We start from the raw sequence: 22,490 nt of genomic DNA, 5'->3' as shown, positions 1-22,490 counted from the left end.
AATTTAAAAAAACTCTAACAGGTGAAGTCTTTAAAAATTTAGAGAAAATGGGTAATAGATTTTTACGCACGCTTCAAGAAGGTTTTTAAGGCACTAGCTTGAAGCGCCCGCTAACACACGATTATCCTACGACTTAACTATAAATATTATTTGACTATTTTTAGAAAAATGATTACATATAATATAATTTACAATATTCGATTAAACTTTGAAACAAATTAGTTAAACAAACAATACTTTGAAACAAATTAGTTAAACAAAGAATATTTTTATTTTTTTATGCAAAGAGGACCTTTAAAGAAATATTTGACTTAAATTAGATGATTAGAATTTTAGCAAAACTAGTTTAATTAGAATTTGTTTTTTTGAATCATTTTTAATAGTTTTACCAATTTCATTAATTAGGGCAAATAAACTATTTTGAATTAATTGAAGAATAAAGAATGGTTTTTGGCTAAATGTATTTAAGAGTTGATAAAAATGAAATTTTTATTTAATTAAAAAAAATCAACATAAAAAGAAATTAGTTCATCTTTTGGGGAATTTAATTAAGTTATTTAATGTTAGAGCTAATCACAACAAATAATAAATATTTATAATCATACAATTATGAAAGTAAAAGAGTCGTTGAACTTGGGCCATGTTTGGCCTAATTCACTGCTGCCTGAAAGGTTGGGCCGCTGGCCCATTTGATTCTCATCAAATGCTGCCTCTTTGAAATCACGTGTATACAGAGAATGTATACTGAAGTATATGGTCTGTATTTTGGCCCAGGTTTTGTATATCGGGAAGTATCCCAAATGTATACAACCCACTTCAATTTCCAGAACCTTTATTTTGATGTTTAGACCTGTATATCAATATTTATTATGTATACCAGTGTATACCTCATTATATGACAGGTATACAACTCATTTTCGGACTTACAAGATGTGACTGACTCAAAAATAGTCCAGCTCAATGATATGCAAGGAGGAATAAGCATATGAATAGACTGTGAGTTACTACTGGTTAAGGATAAGACAAATTTTCATAAATTAATTAATGAACTTTTTAATGTTAACGATATAAAGTAATTAATTCAATCGCAAAATAATTTAATTTAGTTACAAACTAATTAACTCAAAATATAACTATAACTTAGCTAAACTATTAGACCAAATATTTAAGAAAAATTAAAATATTTTTAGACGATTTTCAAATATTAATATAATAAATATATACAAAATTATATATAATATATAAATAATTTTTAAAATTATAAAAATGACAAAGTTACATAAAATGACTTGAAAAATATTTAAATTTTTATAAACATAATTTTTATTTAAATTTTTAATAATTATAACTTGTAATAGATTTTGAGTTTGGACTCTTATTATGTTTGGCTAATGAGCTGACCCTACCCATATTTCTCAAGCACTGTAAATTAACAGATTTATTCTAGCCGGCTAAAAATCCTTCTCTTAAATGGGCTCCAAAATCTTAGCTAGTTCAACCTTATCAAATCACAGTTTTTGTCAGACCAGCCCAACATGCTTAGCTCATACTGACGGCTCTAGTGACATTAGGTTCATTAATGTGAGAATGGTTTCAATATTCTTTACTAATATGCATGTTTATTACCGCTAAAAAATATTTTTGTTATAGAGATATAAAGAATTCTCACCATTTTTAAAATTTATGCACCTACTTTAATTCAATGGGATCGTTGTTTATTGCATATTTAATCAACAACATTGAATTTAGATTACTTCTCAAACATTGAAAAAGTTTGTCTTACCGTATTCATTTCTCCAAATTTTAAAAAAAGGAATTAGCTATTGATTATGAGAATGTGAATGGCAAAAATTTATTTGACTATGATAATGATTTTAGATTACTTCTATTATTTGATTTCTTTAATTCATAAAAGTACATTTAATTTTTTTATCTAAGATATTATTTTCCCATCAACTAAATGTTTTTGTTTGCCTATAAATACATTGCTAAGACACAATTAAAATCAATAATTACAATTACTCTAGTTCTACCACAAAACTTGGAAGAGAAAATGGAGAAGGCAACATTCCTTAAAGTTTTCTTGATCTCCTTTTTGCTTATGTTGTTTGGTAAGTAATTCTCTTATCAATTTATTTGTCTAAGATTTAAGTTATATGTATCTATCAGTAAAACCAATAATATGTTTACTTTTTTCAAAATCTTGATTATCTTTTATGATTTTTTTATACATCACTGACTTGTTTAACGATGTGAATGTTGGTAGGACAAGAAAGTCATGCGGTAGGATGCACTAACGATGGTGATTGTGTTAGGGTTAAATGCATAGACACACATTCCAAATGTGACTCAGCAACACATCAATGCATCTGTCCAATTCCACCAAATTATGGATCAAAAAGGGTTCACAAGACTAACCATAACTAATTTGCAATATTTGTTATTCATATACAAAATTGAATCATGATTTAAGTATTTCCTTTTCATATATATATGGTTCAATAAATAAAATTCCCTTTTTCATATTAATCACGAGGGAAAATTGTTTGGTTTTGCTCCTTTGGATTACTTGTTATTTGCGTGTTGTGTTTTATCTTTAATGAATTATGTTTAAGGATTTTAAAGAATATTAGATTTTGAGGAACCCCTAAATCGTCTCAAGAGACAAACTACTTATAAGTGTTAAAATCAAAACATAGTGAATAAGTTGAAATGAATATGGATTTTTCTAATGAGATAGGAATTACTTAATGATGTGTATAAAGTTAGTTAGAGACAGTTAGGAATTGAAAGAAGGTTGTTAGTCAGTTAGGAAGTAAACAGGGTATAAAAAAAAAGGAAGTCATTGTTACATTGTAATTTTTCTTCTTGAAGCTTTTCACAATAATGAAGAACTCTCCTTCTCTTCTTTCTCTCTAAATGTATCTGTGATCCACCATTGGAGGTGAGCTCTTATAGTGTAGATTAGTTACATTCAACACGGTATTAGAGCCATACAACTACGATTCCAAGTTCTACTAAAGTTGATTTCTATAGTTACTGCTTCACTGATGACATCAATGGCGAACCTCAAGTTTGATCACAATCATCCACTATTTTTACATCCATCCGATACTACATGTACATCCATTATTTCGATGCAACTAAACAGGATCCGATAATTACTCCATTTGGAGCAGAGCCATGCGAATCCAATTGCTTGGGAAGAACAAGCTGGGTATTTTTGATGGCACCTGGGAAAGGAGGATTTCAGAACTGAATTGGGGCATCAATGGGATCGACGTAATACGATTGTTCAAGGTTGGATTATGAGCTCTGTAACTCAGGATTGCATACATGTATTGTTTATGCAACGAGTGCACGAGCTGTTTAGGAGGATCTTCGAGAGAGTTTTGACAAAGTAAATGCTTCAAAGATCTATCACTTGCATAAAGCCATAACCACCACTGTACAAGGTATTGATAGTATACCTACTTATTTTTCTAAGCTGCGAAATTGATGGGATGAATTTGCTAGTATTACACCTCCACCCTGTAATTATCCAAATTCTAAGGATCTGTATGCATATGGAAAGACAAAAATTGATGCAATTTTTGATGGGTTTGAATGAAACCTATGAACAATCACATAGTCAAATATTGATGGTTGAACCTACGCCCACTATTAGCAAAGCTTATGCTATGCTTGTGGAGAGGGAGAGCCAAAGATCAATCACATCTACATCTATGAGTGAAGAAGGTACAGATCTAGCTGCTCTAATGGCAGGAAGAGGAGGACCTCCTCTTTACAATAAAGGAACTACTTCACAATCTAACTCAAATCAATATTATAAAGGGAAGAAGAATTGAGAGTTGAAATGTGATTATTGCAAAAAACAAGGACATGTAGAGGCTAATTGTTTTCGACTTCATGGTTATCCACAAGATTGAAAATTCAAGAAGAAGGGGACATGTAACATTGCCTATAATGCTAATAATGTTTAGACTGATAATTCTTCTTCAATGCATTCAGGTGCAAGAGATCTACCTAGAGCACCTCCTCTAACTGATAATCAACATGATCACATTCAACATATGCTAGATGGAGATATTTCCACAGCTAATGTGATGGCTAATATGGCAGTTATAGCTCACACTAATTTCATTAAACTTACAGATTTGCCTTGGATAATTGATAGTGGTGCAACCAATCACATGGTTTCTACCTTAGATATGCTACATAATGTGCAAACTGTTAGGCCTGACCAAAATAGAAAGGTTCATTTACCCAATAGAGGTATGACTTTTGTTACTCATATGGGTAATTGCAAAATTTCACAGATACAGGAGAATTGCATGATGTTATATATGTACCCGAGTTTAAATATAATCTTTTGTCTGTAGCCAAAGTTACTAAGGAGCTCAATTGTTTTATATCATTTTATCCTGGATTTTGTGTGTTCCAGGATCTTTCCAGTGGAAAATTGAAGGGGATTGGTAAGGAGAAGGATAGTCTCTATTTTTTTGTTCAAACAAGTTCACCAGAACATAGAGTTTCAAAACCTGGTAATGTTAAAACATTTGCTGCTCATGCTGACAAACAGGATATCATGCTTTGGCATAGAAGATCAGTAGGATCCATAAAGGATTTGTTAGGCTATTCTGTAAACTGTTGCAAATCAGTTTTAAATACTTGTGAGATATGTTCACTAGCTAGACATATTCGACTTCCTTTCTACAACAGTAGCATTAAATCTACAAAGATTTTTGATTGTTGCATTTAGATGTGTGGGGGCCTTATGACACTCCAACATTTGATGGAAATAAGTTCTTTTTCACTATTGTTGATGATTTTACGAAGAACAATATGAGTTTTCTTATTAAAGCTCAAATCTGATGTGTTGGTTATTCTTAAACATTTTTTAAGATGATTGCTACTCAGTTTAATGCGACTGATAATGGAGGAGAATTCGTCAGTACTTCTATGTAGGATTTGTTCAAAGGTTTAGGAATTATTCATTATAGGACTTGTGTTCATACCCTCAATAGATAGGTATTGTTGAGAGGAAACATAGACACCTTCTTGAGGTTGCTAGAGCTTTAAGATTTCAAGGTCACATTCCGATCAAATTCTGGGGACATTGTGTTCTTACTGCAACATACATTATCAACCAATTTCCTTTATAAACTCTTGAGGGGAAGTCATCTTATGAAGCATTTTTTGGGAGGAGGCCATGTGATACACAATTAAGAACATTTGGTTGTTTGTGTTTTGCAAGCATATTGCCTAGAATTGATAAGTTTGCACCTAGGGCTGTTAGATCAGTATTTATGGGTTATTCAAGTGTTACAAAGGGATATGTCTGTTTTGATTTACAAAAGCAAAAGTTTTTTTTGAACAGAGATGTGGTTTTTCATGAGGATCAATTTCCTTTTCAATCTCATTTACCTGAACCTAAATCCTGTCCTATTTCTTCTACATGTCCAATTGATGATTTAGAAACATCTCATGATTGATCACCCCCACTGTGTACCGAAGTAGAACCAGTACATCCACCTTCACCTATTGTTTCTCCTGTTATGCCTCTCAGAAGATCCACCAGGCTTACTAAACAACCTTTATGGCTATCTGAATATGTTTCTAAGCCATCAACAAATCATGTTCTGTATCCTATTGTAGCTTCCATTTCATATACCAATCTGTCCCCAACTTATCAACAATACTTACATGTTTTTTCTGTTGTTACTGAACCAATTACATACCAGGAAGCTATCATAAAGTCATGCAATCTAAAATAAAAGCTCTACAAGATAATCATAAATGGGATTTGGTTCATCTACCAAAAGGCAAAGTTCCTTTAGGTTGTAAGTAGGTTTATAAAGTCAAGTTGAAGGCTAATGGTGATGTTGAGAGGTTTAAAGCTAGATTGGTAGCAAAGGGTTACACACAAAAAGAGGGGCTTGATTTCTATGAGACTTTTTCACCAGTGGTTAAAATTGCTACTGTCAGGACTGTTTTTATCTTTAGCTGCTTAACAGAATTGGTTTGTTCATCAATTAGAAGTCTATAATGTTTTCTTACAAGGTGATCTTCATGATGAAGTGTATATGCAGTTGCCAGAGGGTTTTGACAGTCAGGGGGAATTTGGTCTAGTATGCAGACTTTTCAAATCCCTCTACGGTCTCAAACAAGCAACTAGGCAATGGAACTTGAAGTTGAGTGAAGCATTATTGGAATCTGATTTTGTTCAAAGTAGCCTAGATCGTTCCTTATTCATTAAAAGGAAAGGATCAGACATGGTAGTAATTCTTGTCTATTTAGATGATATGTTAGTGACAGGATGTAATTTGGGACTTATAGAGCACACAAAAGCCATTTTACACGAGGATTTTAAGATTAAGGATCTTGGAGAGTTGAATTTTTTTTTTTTGGGAATGCAATTCAGTAGATTAGCAAAAGACATTTTGATGAATCAAAGGAAGTATGCTTTGAAAATTATTTCAGATTTGGGTATAGGAAATGCTAAACCAGCTTGGACCCCTCTTGAAGCCAACATTAAACTAACAATCCAAGAGTTGGATTGTCTAACTAGAGAATTAGATGATGAGCTGTTTGAAGACAAGGAACAATATCACAGGTTGATAGGGAAGATGTTATATTTGACTATGACAAGGCCAGACATAACTTACTCTGTTCATACTTTTAGTCAATTTTTACACCAACCCAAGAGATCACATTGGGAAGCAGCTGTGAGGGTAATGAAATACATCAAAAGGGAGCCAGGACTTGGAATAATACTGAGCAGCAAAAGGTCCAATAAGTTGAATGTGTACTGTGATGCAGATTGGGCAGCATGCCCCAATACAAGGAGATCAGTATCAGGTTTCTAATTAAACATGGTGAAACATTATTGTCATAAAAATCTAAGAAGCAAAATGTAGTTTCCAAAAGTTCAGCTGAAGCTGAAAAGGAGTATGGCTAATGCAGTTTCAGAACTAGTATAGATTGATGATTTGTTGAAGGAATTGGGAAATGAAGTTGAACAACCAGCTGTATAAACAGTGATAGTAAGGCAGCTTTGCAAATAGCAGTCAATCCAGTGTTTCACGAGAGAACCAAGCACATAGAGATCGATTGTCATTTTATTGGACAAAAGATACAAGCAGGACTGATCAGAACATAATATATAAGTTCCAAGGAGCAATTGGCAGACATATTGACAAAAGGATTACCTAGAGCTCAACATGAATATTTGATAAGCAAGGTTGGTGTGTTGAATGTCTTTGCACCTACAAGCTTGAGGGGGAATAATGAGATAGGAATTACTTAATGATGTGTATATAGTTAGTTAGAGGCAGCTAGGAATTGAAAGAAGGTTGTTATTCAGTTAGGAAGTAAACAAGGTATAAAAAAAAAGAAAGTCACTGTTACATTGTATTTTTTCTTCTTGAAGCTTTTCACAATAATAAAGAACTCTCCTTCTCTTGTTTCTCTCTAAATGTATCTGTGATTGGAGGTGAGCTCTTATAGTGTATATTACTTACATTCAACATTTTCAATAGTCAATCTCAACTAGTTTGCTGACAAGTTTAATTATATACGAGTAGTGTAAGAATATTTAGTTGAAATATGTAATTCCTTGTTACATTATATTTAGCGGTGTACATGAAAGTTTTCATAATCGGTGTTACATTTTAATATATAATATTATAACATAATACAAAAAATAGAACACAATATACATACATACAAGTCGCATACATATAGATTACTATCACTCAATTGGATGGATTTTCATTTTTTCAAATTTAAAATAAGCTCATTAAAAGTAATATTGGAACACTTTTTGATATGTATAAAAGTTAACGCATCATATAATTACTAAAAAACTCATGATTTATGTAATTCATCAAATAATATCTTTTTGCCGTCTTTGGCTGCTGTGCTCGTTAATCATTATGTCAACTGTCAAGCATATATATATATATATATATATATATATATATATATATATTTTGCCTTTGAATTATATATACATGTTTAATAACTTTTTCCATACGAGTGGTCTCGTGACACTTGATCTAAAATAGATTCATCTTTAATTATATCTAGAAAGAGCAGTTTCAAGTATCTTGAATTCATCATATACAGTAATGGGGAGATTAACGAGGATGCCCACCACATTGGAGTGAGATGAGTAGGAATGGCAATGGAATGAGACGTATGTAGGCGGGGATGAGTTTAAGGCTATGCGGGCGGAGTTCATTTAAGGTTGTGCGGGCGGGTGGGATTTGGGTTAGGTCCAAGTAAATTTTTAAAGATTAATACGGTGCAGGGCTGGTTGCGGGTATATATTATTTATGTGGGTTCAAATTTAATTTTAATTTTTTACTTGTTAAAAAAATTGATAGAACATTATCTACCAAGATAATTTCTTTAAAGCTAATAAAATATTCAAGATAATAATGAAAATGGTTTAGTAAAAAATAATACAGTTTTCTTAAATGTTTTCCAATTGAACTCTAATAAATAAATTTTTAAGTTACTATTCTATTGAATTGATACAATTTAATGAAAGAATGAATTTCTTTTTAGTATCAAACTTAACTAAAAAAAGTAAATATTAAAAAGAACTCTACCCCGCACAACCCTATTGCCATCTCTAGAGAAGAAAGAAATAGAGACCCGCTTTAATAACTTGGTAAATATGAAAATATACTTATATACTCCTTTTGTCTAGAGTTGTCAATATGGGCTAGCCCACACCATCCAGGTTAACCCATACAGGCTTTGACATTTTATAGGCCAGGCCGGGCTAGCCCATTTTTTGTGTGGGCCAGAAAATGGTCGGCCCAACCCACAAGTACGTGGGCTACAGGCTTGCCGGGCCAGCCTACTTCTAATATTTTTTTTATAATTATTAAATTAAATTATAAATTATGATTTAAAAATATTATCATATATATCGACAAAACAATATTATATTATGTTAGGCCTCATTTGTTTGCACTTAATGGGGTTTGAATCTTAATCATTCAGATTTGCCTCATTAAGTGTGTTTGTTTTTAAGAACTGAATCTTAATTATTCAGATTCAGTTCGTTAAGTTCGTTTGTTTTATTTTCTTATAAGTCTCTTAATGGGTCTGGATATATCTGAATAAATCAGATCTGTAGCACACCTTTAACATCATTCATACTAAAAAATAAGACTCCTATCTTAATTCAGATAAATCACAACAACTTATAAAAGTTATTTTCTTACTTAATTAATATTTAATTACATGCTTGCCATATTAATTTCCTTTATTCATATTAACTTAATATACATCTTTTACTTTCATAAGTTAATGAATATATTTGAATTAATAAGTAATGACCCGGAAGGTCATTTTTGGAAATTTTGAATATTTGCTTAACTTGAGTTAATTAATCGATAGTTTATGGGCTAAAGTGATAATTTATTTAAGACTCTATACCATTTAGACTATATTTAATTAAATATGTGGGTAAAACCTATCACTTTTAGTACTTAATTAATTTAGAAAAGAAAAGGAAGAGGAGTAGAAAACTAACCTGCTTGCGGCGTGAACAGAGAAGAAGGGGACGAACTGCTCCACGACTTCTCGTAAGAAAAAAAAATTCAACTGAAGCTTTTCTAATTTCTCATATGACTACAACATTAATTGATTTGCATATAATCATTAATTGTTGTGCACATATATACATATATATATTAATATTATATTAGAATTGAATTTGGGGTTTGGAGATTTGGAATAAGCTTTTGGCAGAGAAAATTTATGTATGTATATAGCAATATTATATAGGTACTTATATATGTTTATAATAATAAGTAGTGATTGCCAAGTTGAACCTTAAATATGGAATGATAAATCACGTGAATTGTTGGAAATTGTGATAATATTGAAATTAATTTGTTAGTTGTTATTTAGTGATTTAATTGTGATTAGTTGATTGGTTTTATAATAGACAATTAGTATGTATTGCTAAACAAAGAAAAACAAAAGAAGGAAAAGACAAAACAATTGTCATAAATATTATAACATGAATGGAAATTAATGGTTTGTTTAGTGTGGTTCCTGGAAGAAAATAAATAAAATTGAATTGGAATGGGAATACAGAAGAAAGGGAAATTGGTTTATTTGCATAAAATATATTATAAAGTGGTAGTTAATCATTTTTTTTATCGGATTCTTCTTATAATTATAACATTATAATTCAAGTTTTGTTTTATTGAAATGAGTAGTTGAATATTATGTGTATTGTATTTTATGAATATTATTAATATTAGGTTAATGAATGAAGACTTACCGAAGCTTGAAACTTGAATAAATATGAAAGTTGACATCTAGCTAGTTGACATCAATATTAGGAATTTGATTATAGATTTGAGTGAGTTTTTGGGTTTAGGTTAGACCTATAGTAACATGAGTTTTGTTATTTCCGAAATTTTATTGTGATTATTAATGTGAATAGATTGCTTTGAGTTGGAAGCAAAACGGAAAGGGAAGGCTCAAGTCCCAGAGTGATTATTCGAGTGGTTAAGGCAAGTGGATTTCTAAACTCTTGTTAAGCGTACGAAATTCGTGTATATCCTTGTGTGATGTTGAGAATGATTTGGAGACTTGTTGTTTATTTGTTGGTGTTGTATTTCTTGTTGTAAATTGTGTTTGGTTATCAAATGGTTATCTCCTCCCTTTTCATTTGAGCATGTCATTTGCATTGTATCTGAGACATTGTTGTGGTAAGAGGATGGTGTACTATTTTCGAGGGTCGTATCGCGCGCCGCGACGTATATTATATTTCGAGGGACGTATCGCGCGCCACGAAGGTTACTACTTATCGAGGGTCGTGTCGTGCGCCGCGACAGATGCATGGACAGATATGTCCCCCATGGGTCCCGGACTGAGAGACAGCGGGTGTGTATCGTTAGGGAAGACATGCATCACTATATTTGACATTGCATCTCATGGCATTGTGACTGTTGAATATTGAGTTGTTATTGAGAATGTGTAAACTGATAGAGTGTGGTTATTGAGTTGTGTGTTTGGTAAACTGTAACCTATTAGACTGTATCGTGGAGGTTTAGATATGGTGTAAGGAGTGCCCGTATTTTGTTCACTTAACTTGTGTTTAGAGGTTTGCTTGTTGGGTACCGCGTGGTTTGGTACTCACCCCTTGCTTCTACAAATTTTTGTAGGATACGAGCCTGGATCATCGTGATACTTGTCATTCTTTTCGTTTCCGAGGCATCTTGTGGAGGATTGTGAGGTAGCTGCTTGTCATCTCAGCGAACTTTCCTACTCCAGTTTATGACTTTGTTTTTACTTGAAAGACAACTTCATTTAGACTTCTATTTTATTTCAATTCTAATATTTACATTAGAGACTTGTGCACGTGACAACCTGATTTTGGGGATTGGATTAATATAACTTGGTTTCATAATAGGAATTGTTGTTGGATTGTCATTTACTTCCGCACTTTGTTAGATATTTGGTTTTAGGCTGACTTGTCTTGGTGGGATAAGACGAGTGCCATCACACCCATTTTTGGGTCGTGACATTAATATTTAGATGTTTATTCAGATTTACACATCTAAATCTTAATGCACATCTTAATATTTAAATGCGTATTCAAATTCAGACGTCTTAATCTTAATAGAAAAAAATGAGACATTAATGTCACTACTTGTTAATCAAATTCACAAATAAAATTATATTTATAATATTTAGGAAAAATGCACAAGTACCCCCTAGACTATGACCAAAATCCCGAAAACACACCTTACTAAGGTCGTATTACCCCCTTAAACTTATTTTTTTAAAATTTTGTGTATCTCTTTGGCTTACGCCAAATATCTCCGACGCGCCTCAATTGCGTGGAGTCACATAGAGTGCTACATAAGACAAAAAGTGTATAAAATTATAAAAGAAAAAAAGTTCAGGGGTAATAGGAACTTAGTTTAGTTAAGGTGTGTCTCTGAGATTTTGGTCATAATCTAGGGGTACTTGTGCATTTTCTTTGATATTTATTAATTTTTTTCAACTAAAAGTATAAATATCTAAATAGAAATATTAACCTAATTGTTTTGATTTTGGAGTCTCTCTATTTTTAAATTTTAATATTATATTATATTTTTTAATTAATTTTTATTGGCCCACGGGTCGACCCTACCGATATTTCTCAAGCCCCCCAAATGAGCAGACTTATTCAGGCCGTGCTAAAAAACCCTTTTCCTAAATGGGCTACAAATATCTTAGCCCAGTCCTATTAAATCCCGGGTTAGGCTAGGTTGGCCCAACGGGCCTAGCCCATATTGACGGCTCTACTCTTGTCCAATGATAATTGCTCACTATTGACTTGACACACCCCTTAAAACTCTAAATAGAAGGATGATTTTACTATACACCCTTTGAATATAATAAATACAAATATACAATGTCTTTAAAAAAATGACTATACTTTATCCATGAATTTCATAAAGAGGACAATATTCTTGAACATATATTTTTAATATAATGGATAAATATTATTAGACGGAGCTCATATTTGATAATATTACGTCTTATATAGTTATTTGGTGTGGAACTCTCCTTTTTTTTTAATGAGTTTATTTGCAACAGACTTGATTTTAGATTACTTGTCAAACATCAAAAGGAAATTAAATGACTCACTTTCCAAATTAATCTTGTAAAAGAGATTGTGTTACCTTTTTTTTTTTTGGTAAACAAAGATTGTGTTCCCTTAATATTTTAAAAATTTCTTTAATTAGCTACACTAATTAAGGAAAATACATAAAATATATTTGAACCTGTCAGATCCGAATTTAATATTTTACTATTTTTTCATCAACCAAAAGACTTTGTTTGCCTATAAATACATTGTTAAGAGTGACAAATATATAAAATCAATAAAAACAATTACATATACTTAATTACTCATTGTGCTATCACAAAACCTGAAAGAGAAAATGGAGAAGGCAACATTTCTTAAGATTTTTTTGGTCTCTTTTTTGCTTATTTTGTTGGGTAAGCAATCTTTTTTAATCTAGCAACTTTTACTCTAGACAAGTTTATAACAATTTATGTGTCCTTTTTATAATATGAAAATGATATTAAGTTATATGACTTTCTTTATATGTTATCGCATATGAAATGTTGATTATTTTTTATGAAAAAATTTGTATATGTTTACTGACTTGTTTGAACGATATTAATGTTGGTAGGACAAGGAAGCGATGCGTTTGGATGCATGAAGGATTCTGATTGTTCACATACGAAATGCATAGATAAACATCCCGTATGTGATTTGACACATCATATATGCACCTGTCAAGCTCCACCATCTAGTTATGGAAGAAAAATCATTCACGAGATTCACCAAAATTGATTTATTATGTTTTTTGTAATTCATATGCAAAAATGAACCATGATTGATGTATTTCCTTTTCATATTTATATGCGGTTCAATAATCAATAAAGATCCATTATTTGCATATTGATGATGTTGGAAATGGTTTGGTTGAGGTCGAGTTTTTAGTGTCTCCGTTAAGGACTTTGAATCGAGATTTATGGGTGACATCATTGTTGAAAGTGAAAAAAAAACACTACTGGAATTGATATAGAGCAAAAGAGAAAGTGTAGAAGAATTTCTTTCTCATTTTTTTGTTTTTAGTAGATCAATTGTTGATTTTACTTCTGACTTTTTATTGTTTATCTTTTTTCCATACATATAGTTTCAGTTTTTTTAATGTATCTAGTTGTGTTTATTTTTTAGATTAATGTATATTAGCTTTGTTTCAACATTATGGTACATTAAAATTTTATCAAGAGTTGGTGGTGGTTTCAGTAAGGATTTTGGATCGAGATCCATGGATGACATCACTGTTGAGAGTGAAAAAAATCTACAATAGTTGATATAGAGCAAAGGACAAAGTGTGGATGGATTTCTTCGCCATTATCAATATTGTTTTAGCAGATCACATTGTTGATTTTTTTGTTGCTATCAACAAATCTTTCAATATATCTAGTTGATTTTGATTCTTAAATTAATGTATAATTCGTTCGTTTCACCTTTATGATACATTATAATTTTATCATGTACAATATATCGTTTTCAAATATTAGTTTTGATACATGATAATATATTATGTTCATGGTTATGTATTAGATACACAACTTTTACAAATTTTATTATCTTTTACTACTAGATACATACAACTAGCCTTATTCAACTAGAAGGTTATGTACTTGTAAATGCTATCAAATATTATTGTTTATATATAAACACTAATGTTTTATAACAAAATCAGTTTGTATCATATTCATAACTAATATATGACACATAACTTTGTTGTGCATATAACATAATGTATCACATGTTGTTCAATATCTGCAATACTGTTTTATAGCCAAATTAGTGTATATCATATTCATAGTTTTTTTGGTATGATACATAACTATATGTAGTTGACGAATTTTTGTTGAATCTGTTATGATCTTTTTCTTTAGAATTTCTTAATAGAAAGAGGAAATCCGCTGTTCGGAGGGAAAGATTTGAGAGAAGAAAAAAATTAAATTGTTTGAAGCTGTTATAATTTGAGAAAGATTCACATCAGTTTGATTTGCATGATTTGGGAAACTAACATTTCATTTTATATCTAATTTCTTTTTTTAATATCAAAAAAATAATTGTAAAATGTATCAAATGTGACGTATTCAGATGTCAGCAATTTTAAAGAATTTTATAAATTGCAAAAATATAGATATCGAATGTAATTTGTTCTTTATCCCATGAGATTCCTAAAATTTATACATTATTTTTTATGAATTTATTCACACCCACTATGTTTATGGGTTTTAGAGAATCTCAAATAATTTGAAGAACTCCTAAATGGACATGAGGGAAGTTTCGATTTGATTTTAATAAAATTGAAAACTAGATTAACTTGAATTGATGAATATATTTTTATATTTTGTTTGACTTTTTTTTAGAAGTTTTCTCAAGGAGACGGTATTACAAAACTATAAGTGAGGGTACATTCTTATTCTCTAACTTTTCAAAAATTGGTTTGACTTTGATATTTACTATTATAAAAATAAATTCAAATAACATTATGAAAATCATTGTACTTTAAAAAAATGTATATACTTTGTCCCTAGGATTTCATAAACAGAACAATATTGTTGGACATATATATATATATATATATATATATATATATATATATATATATATATATATATATATATATATATATGGACAAATATTATCAAAACGGAGCACGTATTTGATAATATTATGTCTTATATGGTTATTTGGTGTGAAACTCTCCCTTTTTTTATGAGTTTTTTTGCTACGGACTTTGATTTTAGATTACCTATCAAACATCAAAAGGAAATTAAATAACTCACTTTCCTAATTAATTCTGTAAAAAAAGATTGTGTTACCTTCTTTTTTTTTTTTGGGAAACAAAGATTGTGTTACCTTAATATTTTGATACAATTTCTTTAATTAGTTAACTTAATTATGGAAAATACATAAAATATATTTGAATCTGTCAGATTCGAATTTAATATTTTACTATTTTTTCATCAATCAAAAGACTTTGTTTGCCTATAAATACATTGTTAAGAGTGACAAATATATAACATCAATAACAATTACATATAGTTAATTACTCATTGTGCTATCACAAAACCTGAAATGGAGAAGGCAACGTTTCTTAAGATTTTTTTGGTCTCTTTTTTGCTTATTTTGTTGGGTAAGCAATCTTTTTTAATCTAGCAACTTTTACTCTAGACAAGTTTATAACAATTTATGTGTCCTTTTTAATTTATGAAAATGATATTAAGTTATAAGACTTTCTTTATGTGTTAAGCACATATCAAATGTTGATTATTTCTTATGAAAAAATTTGTGTACATTTACTGACTTTTTGAACGATATCAATGTTGATAGGACAAGGAAGCGATGCGTTTGGATGCATGAAGGATTCTGATTGTTCACATACAAAATGCATAGATAAACATCCCGTATGTGATTTGACACATCATATATGCACCTGTCAAGCTCCACCATCTAGTTATGGAAGAAAAATCATTCACAACATTCACCAAAATTGATTTATTATGTTTTTTGTAATTTATATGCAAAAATGAACCATGATTTATGTATTTCCTATTCATAGTAATATATGGTTCAATAATCAATAAAAGATCCATTATTTGCATATTGATGATGTTGGAAAATGGTTTGGTTTAATTTGCTCCTTTTGATTTGATGACATATACTTGTATATACGCGATGTATTTTATTGTTGATAAGTTTCTTCGAACCACTAACATTTAAGGATTTTACAGAATCTCATATAATTTGAGCAACTCATAAATGGACTTTAAAGAGGAATTCGGAGCTTAAAGGGTGAAAAATGTTAATAAAAATTTCACAATGGTACATGAATTTTTTTAAAAATAAAAACGGCAAAATCGCTCACGAAGTAGCGATTTTGTCCGTCGGAAAAAGCAAAATCACTGCTATAGTGTAAAATTTCATTTTAAAAAAAAAATAAAACAAATCGCTGCCTTCAAAATTAATTTTTTTAATTATTTTTTAATAAATCGCTTCAAAGGTAGCAATTTAACGTTAATTTTTTTTAAATATTTTTTTGCTTTTTTTTAAAAAAATTAAATCGCTGCCAAGGCTGCGATTTTGAATTAAATTCATATTTTTAATTCAAGGCAGCGATTTGATTATATTTTTAAAAAAAGAAAAGCAAAAAAAATAATTAAATTTTTTTTTAAATCAAATCGCTGCAAAGGCAACAATTTTAAGCATCATATCTGTGTTGTAAAAAAAAATCATATTTTTAATTCAAAATCGTTGCCATTTGTTTGTAATTTTTTTTAAAAAGCAAAAAATAATAATAAAAAATTTTACGTAAAATTTTTGCCTTTGCAGCGATTTATTAAAAAAATAATTAAAAAATTAATTTTGAAAAACGAAGCCTTGGCAGGGATTTGTTTAAAAAAAAATTTAAAAAAAAACAAAAATTTTACAAACAACTGCTTAGCAGGATTTTGCTTTTTCTAGCGGACAAAATCGCTACTTCGTGAGCGATTTTGCCGTTTTGATTTTTTAAAAAAATTCATATACCGTTTTGAATTTTTTATTAACAGTTTTTGCCCTTTAGGCTCCGCACTCCTTTAAAGAGAGATTATTTATATTTAGTTTACTCGTTTTGACTTGATGTCCAATATATATTTTTTTCTTTTCTATGTCAAAAATTACTCCATGATATCATCAATTATCTCCATCACTTTATTTTTGAGTTTTAATTTTTTATTTTCGATTTATCGATTGCAAGTTATTGAAGAAGTAGTTCTTCTTCATCCAATTTTTCTTTTCACTAGATAATGTATCAATTTCTATTTTTTAAAGGTTTTTCATGTATAAATTTAGCCGAAAAAAGATGCATTTTCAACTTCAAAATCAATTTGTGGAAAAAATGCCCAAGGGGGGGGGGGGGGGGGGGGGGAAGGGGAGGGAGGTTGAGTTGTCGGTCTCTCCGTTAAGGGCTTAGAGTCGAGATTCATGGGTGACGTCATTGTTGAAAGTGAAAAAAAATATGAAAATTAACATAAAGCAAAAGAGAAAGTGTAGAAGAATTTCTTTTATCACTTATTTATGGAAAAAGGGTCTGATATACCCCTCAACTTTGTCATTTAGAGCTGATATACCCCTCGTTATAAAAGTGGCTTATATATACCCCTACTTGTAAATAAATGGCACACATATACCCTTTTCCTCTAACGAAAATGAAAAAAAAATAATTTTAATCTAAATTTTTATTATTTTTTTCTAAAAAATATAATCCCATATGAGTAAATTTAATCCTTGTCAAACATATTTTTTTGACTTTTTTTTTGTTTTAATGACTAATTTATAATTATTATTTTGATAATCAAATTTATTTATGTTTCACTAATATTCTTGTAAAACTTATTATAGGTGACCAAATTTTTTGTTCGAATACGAAATTAAATTACAATACACACACAAAAAATAGTTTAAATTTTTTTCTTTAAACGAAGGAATGAAAGAAAAAATAAAATAAGAATAAGAAACTCAAATAATTATAATAAAAGAAGTCAAAAAAATAATTTATTTATGAAAAAAATAAAATATACCTTGAACTTTGATAAAAGAATCATATATACCCCTAAATAATTTTTTTTAAAATATTAGAAGTAACAAATATATATTTAAAACTAATTTTTTAATTTCCGTTAAGTAAAGGGTATATGTGAGCCATTTTGTAACGACGGGGTATATGTGAGCCGTTTGTATAACGGTAAGGGCATATATGTGTCACTTTTATAACGAGGGGTATATCAGCTCTAAATGACAAAGTTGAGGGGTATATCAGAACCTTTTCCCTTTATTTATTTTAAGCATATCAGATCGTTGATATTTTTCCTGTCTTTTTACTGTTTATCTTTTTTGATGCATTTAGTTTTAGTTTTTTAATGTATTTAGTTGTATTTGTTTCTTAAATCAATGTTTTATTTCAATATATGATTCATTAAAATTTTATCAATAGTTGGTGGTGGCCTCGGTAAGGATTTTGGGTCGAAATCCATGGATGACACCATGGTTGAGAGTGAAAAAAACCTTTATAATTGATGTAGAGCAAAGGACAATGTGCGGATGAATTTCTTCGTCATTATTTATTTTCTTTTAGAAGATCAAATTGTTGGGTTTTTTTGGTCGCTTTCAGCAGAACTTTAAATGTATCTAGTTTATTTTGATTTTTAAAATTAATGTATAATTCGTTTCTCTCACCTTAATGATACATTACAATTTTATCATGTACAATATATCATTTTGAAATATTAATTTTGATACATAACAATATATTATGTTCATAGTTATGTATTAGATACACAACTTTTACAAATTTTGTTATCTTTTACTATCAAATACATACACGTAACCATATTCAACTAGAAGGCTATGTATTTGTAGACGCTATCCAATATTATTGTTTATACATAAACACTTATGTTTTATAACAAAATCAGTTTGTATCATATTCATAACTAGTACATGACACATAACTTTGTTGTGTATATAACATAATGTATCACATATTGTTCAATATATTCAAGGAAAAATTATATAAATTAATACATTTTTAAAAATAATTACTGATTTTAGCGATACTTTTTATTTATTATCATTTATAGCAATATTGTGATAAATCTGTAATATGTATTAAAAGTGACATATGTATGCAATATATTTGAATTATAATTGTTTTTTAAATATATTGTGTTTGTTTGGTAAAAAATTGTCACATTGTATTATAAGTGTATTAAAATGTGTGATAAATGTATTATCCATCATTAAAACTTGTATTATGTTTGAATAATAAGTTTATCTTTGTAATATGTATTAAACTTGTATTATAAATGAATTAAAAGGGGTCAAGTGAAAAAAAAAATGTTATTGCTATAAATGGTAAATATTTTTTTATCATAGTATATTTACGTAAGTTTCCCTATCTTCAACACTGTTTTATAACCAAATTAGTGTGTATCATATTCATAGTTTTTTTTATATGATACATAACTATATATAATTGACGACTTTTTTTTTTTAACCTGTTACGATTCAGGAGAGATCTGAAGAAAGAAAATGTAAATTGTTTGAAGCTGTTATAATGAAAGATTCACATCAATTTGATTTGCATGATTTGGGAAATGATGTTTCATTTTATATCTAATTTCCTTTTTAATCTAAAAAAAAAAACTAGTTATATAATGTATCAAATGTGATGTATCCGGGTGTTAACAATTTTAAGGAATTTTATAAATTAAAAATAATAATTAGATATCGAATATAATTCGTTCTTTATACTATGTGATTCCTAAAATTTATACTTTATTTTTTATGAATTTTTTCAAGCCCATTATATTTATGGGTTTTAGAGAATCTCAAATAATTTGAGGAACTTCTAAATGGACCTGAGGGAAGTTTTGATATGATTTTAGTAAAATTGAAAAATAGATTAACTTGAATTAATGAATACATTTTTATATTTGATTTGACGTTGATATTTACTATTATAAAAAATAAATCCAAACCGAATTATGAAATCATTGTACTTTAAGTTGAATTTCTAATATACTTAATAATTGAAACTATTAAATGAATATTATTTATTAAATCGAGCCAACTGAGCCGATACTGGATTAAGATAGGTGGAGCAGAGATTTAACTTAAATCGAATCAAGTCAAGCGGATTATGTTTTTCAAAACAAGTTGATCCGGTTCTTCACCCATCTCTAGAGCTATGCTAATTAAGTATTATGTCGAGCAATGTCACTTTCCTATATTTATTCTTAATTTTGTTTTTGTCTTTTAATGTAGGGTGACATGTAGGAAAAATATGTCTATTTGCTCAATTTTATATAAGTTTAAGTGTCTAGTTATACACACTCAAAATTAAGAATTAAAAAAAATACTTAACACAAAATGGAACCAAGGACGAGCCTTGCTAGCGAAAATGCGGAAAGTCAAGTATCACACCGATGCACCACATCAACTTCTGTGATTAGGTGTGCACAAGTAAATATTTTAATTTCATTTAGGTATATACATGTATAATATATACGTCAATTTTTCTGAAGTTAACAGGTGTATGTGCACTCACTTCATCAAAGGTGGGTCTGCCTCTTGGAATAGTCCCTCATGTTTTTAGTTCACTTTTGGTCCTCCCGCAAACTTTTGCCTATTTTTCAACATGGATTTCGATAACAATTTATGTATGAAATGTTCAATCGTCTTTTCATATACTTTGTAAAAATAATAACTCCATGTGAGAGAAGGTGAAAAGATGAACACCTTATTTTGTTTGGTAAAAATATTATTGCATCTAAAATCGAGAGGTCATCACGTCGTTTGCACGTGTAATAGTATACTTTTTTCTTTTCTTACAACATCATATGTCAAAGTGTTCTTATCTGCAATAGTATTTATACCGAACAAAACAATATGCTCTTCTTCACACCTTCTATCACATTGCTTTATTTTTTCTATCAAATATATAAAAAGACGATTGAACATCCCATACACAAAATTATGAATAAAATTAACATTAAAAAATAGACAAAATTTGCAGGAAGATCAAAAGTGCATCAATATTGCAAACATGAAGGACTATTACTGCTTCATGTGAAAACTCAAGAATGACTTGAGTATTATCCCAAAGATAAAAGATTATTTTGAGTTTTTTCGAATTTGTTTTCATTGACTTTAAATTACTTGTCAAACATCAAACTGAAGTTAAGTTACTCACTTTCCTAAGTAGTCGTGCAAGAAAAGATAGTGTTACCTTAATCTTGCTATTTAAAATCTGGTATTGATTGAAAAATGATGTAGTAATATATTATTGGAATTGTTTAAGGGGGTATAGTTAAGATGTCTTTTTAAAAATTCAAAATAACTTAATGTGTCACTTTATGTCTTTTCTCTTTTGTATTTTTTAAAGTTAATTCAGACCTGTTGATCTATTCCATACACAAAACTAAAAGGTAGGGAGAAAGAAGATCTTTTTGCCCTTATGTCATACGATAGTTGGAAGAAATCATTTTGAGTGCTATGTTTGGTAAATATGAAAATATATCTGTTTTTTTTGTAATAGCATGTCTTATACAGTTATGAAAGTCTCGTTTTTAAAAAAAATTATCTTTGGCTAAGAGTTAAAATTACTTGAGTTTTCACATGAAGCAGTAATAATCTCTCATGTTTGTAATATTTGTTCACTTTCGGTCTTTCCATAAATTATATTTTTTCAGTATTCATTTTATCCACAATTTATGTGTAGAACGTTCTATGGTCTTTTCATATATTTATTGAAAATAATAACTCAATGTGAGAGACATGAAAAGATTAATAACTTGTTTTGTTTAGTAGAAATATAATTGCAGCTAAAATTAAGCGGTTCATCAAGTGGTTTTCACGTGTATTAGTACAAAATTTTCTTTTCTTGCAACGTCATATATAAAAGTATTCTAAGTTTAGCCGCAATAGTATTTCTACCAAACAAAACAAGGTGCTCTTCTCATCACCCGCTGTCATATGGATTTATTATTTATATTAAATATATAAAAAGATGATATAACATTTTATAGCTCTACCTGGGCCAAGCCTTCTGCGCCAGGGAATCAGAGGGATTAGGGTTGGGCGATCCTTCATTTGGAAGGTCTTGAAATTGCCTAACCCAACCCAACCCAAACCTAGAAGGGTCGTAGGCTTGGGCGGGCTAGCCCTTTTTTCTTTCCTTCCAAACTTAAAATATTATAACAATAAAAAGATGAGAAGATTTCAAATTAAATAAGACAAATAATGGTGTTTGTTTCAATAACAATCGCATGTATCTAAGACACTAGATATATGTATTTAGTGTGATGCATCCAACTACGCA

At 29.6% G+C, this 22,490-nt stretch overlaps 2 long non-coding RNA genes across 2 annotated transcripts; both read left to right on the top strand.

Annotated features, from left to right (window-relative positions):
• Positions 1-2,020: 2,020 nt before the first annotated feature.
• On the top strand, positions 2,021-2,529 carry LOC138338148 (uncharacterized). Its single transcript, XR_011211509.1, has 2 exons — positions 2,021-2,111; positions 2,267-2,529. It is a non-coding gene; the product is annotated as an uncharacterized lncRNA (long non-coding RNA).
• Positions 2,530-12,901: 10,372 nt separating this feature from the next.
• On the top strand, positions 12,902-13,496 carry LOC138338209 (uncharacterized). Its single transcript, XR_011211636.1, has 2 exons — positions 12,902-13,029; positions 13,227-13,496. It is a non-coding gene; the product is annotated as an uncharacterized lncRNA (long non-coding RNA).
• The last annotated feature ends 8,994 nt before the right edge of the window (positions 13,497-22,490 follow it).

Source organism: Solanum lycopersicum, chromosome 9, assembly GCF_036512215.1.
Source record: "Solanum lycopersicum chromosome 9, SLM_r2.1".
In the NCBI taxonomy this organism is placed as follows: Eukaryota; Viridiplantae; Streptophyta; class Magnoliopsida; order Solanales; family Solanaceae; genus Solanum; species Solanum lycopersicum.
Note: the sequence above shows the minus strand (reverse complement) of the source record. Positions and strands in the feature narration are given on the sequence as shown.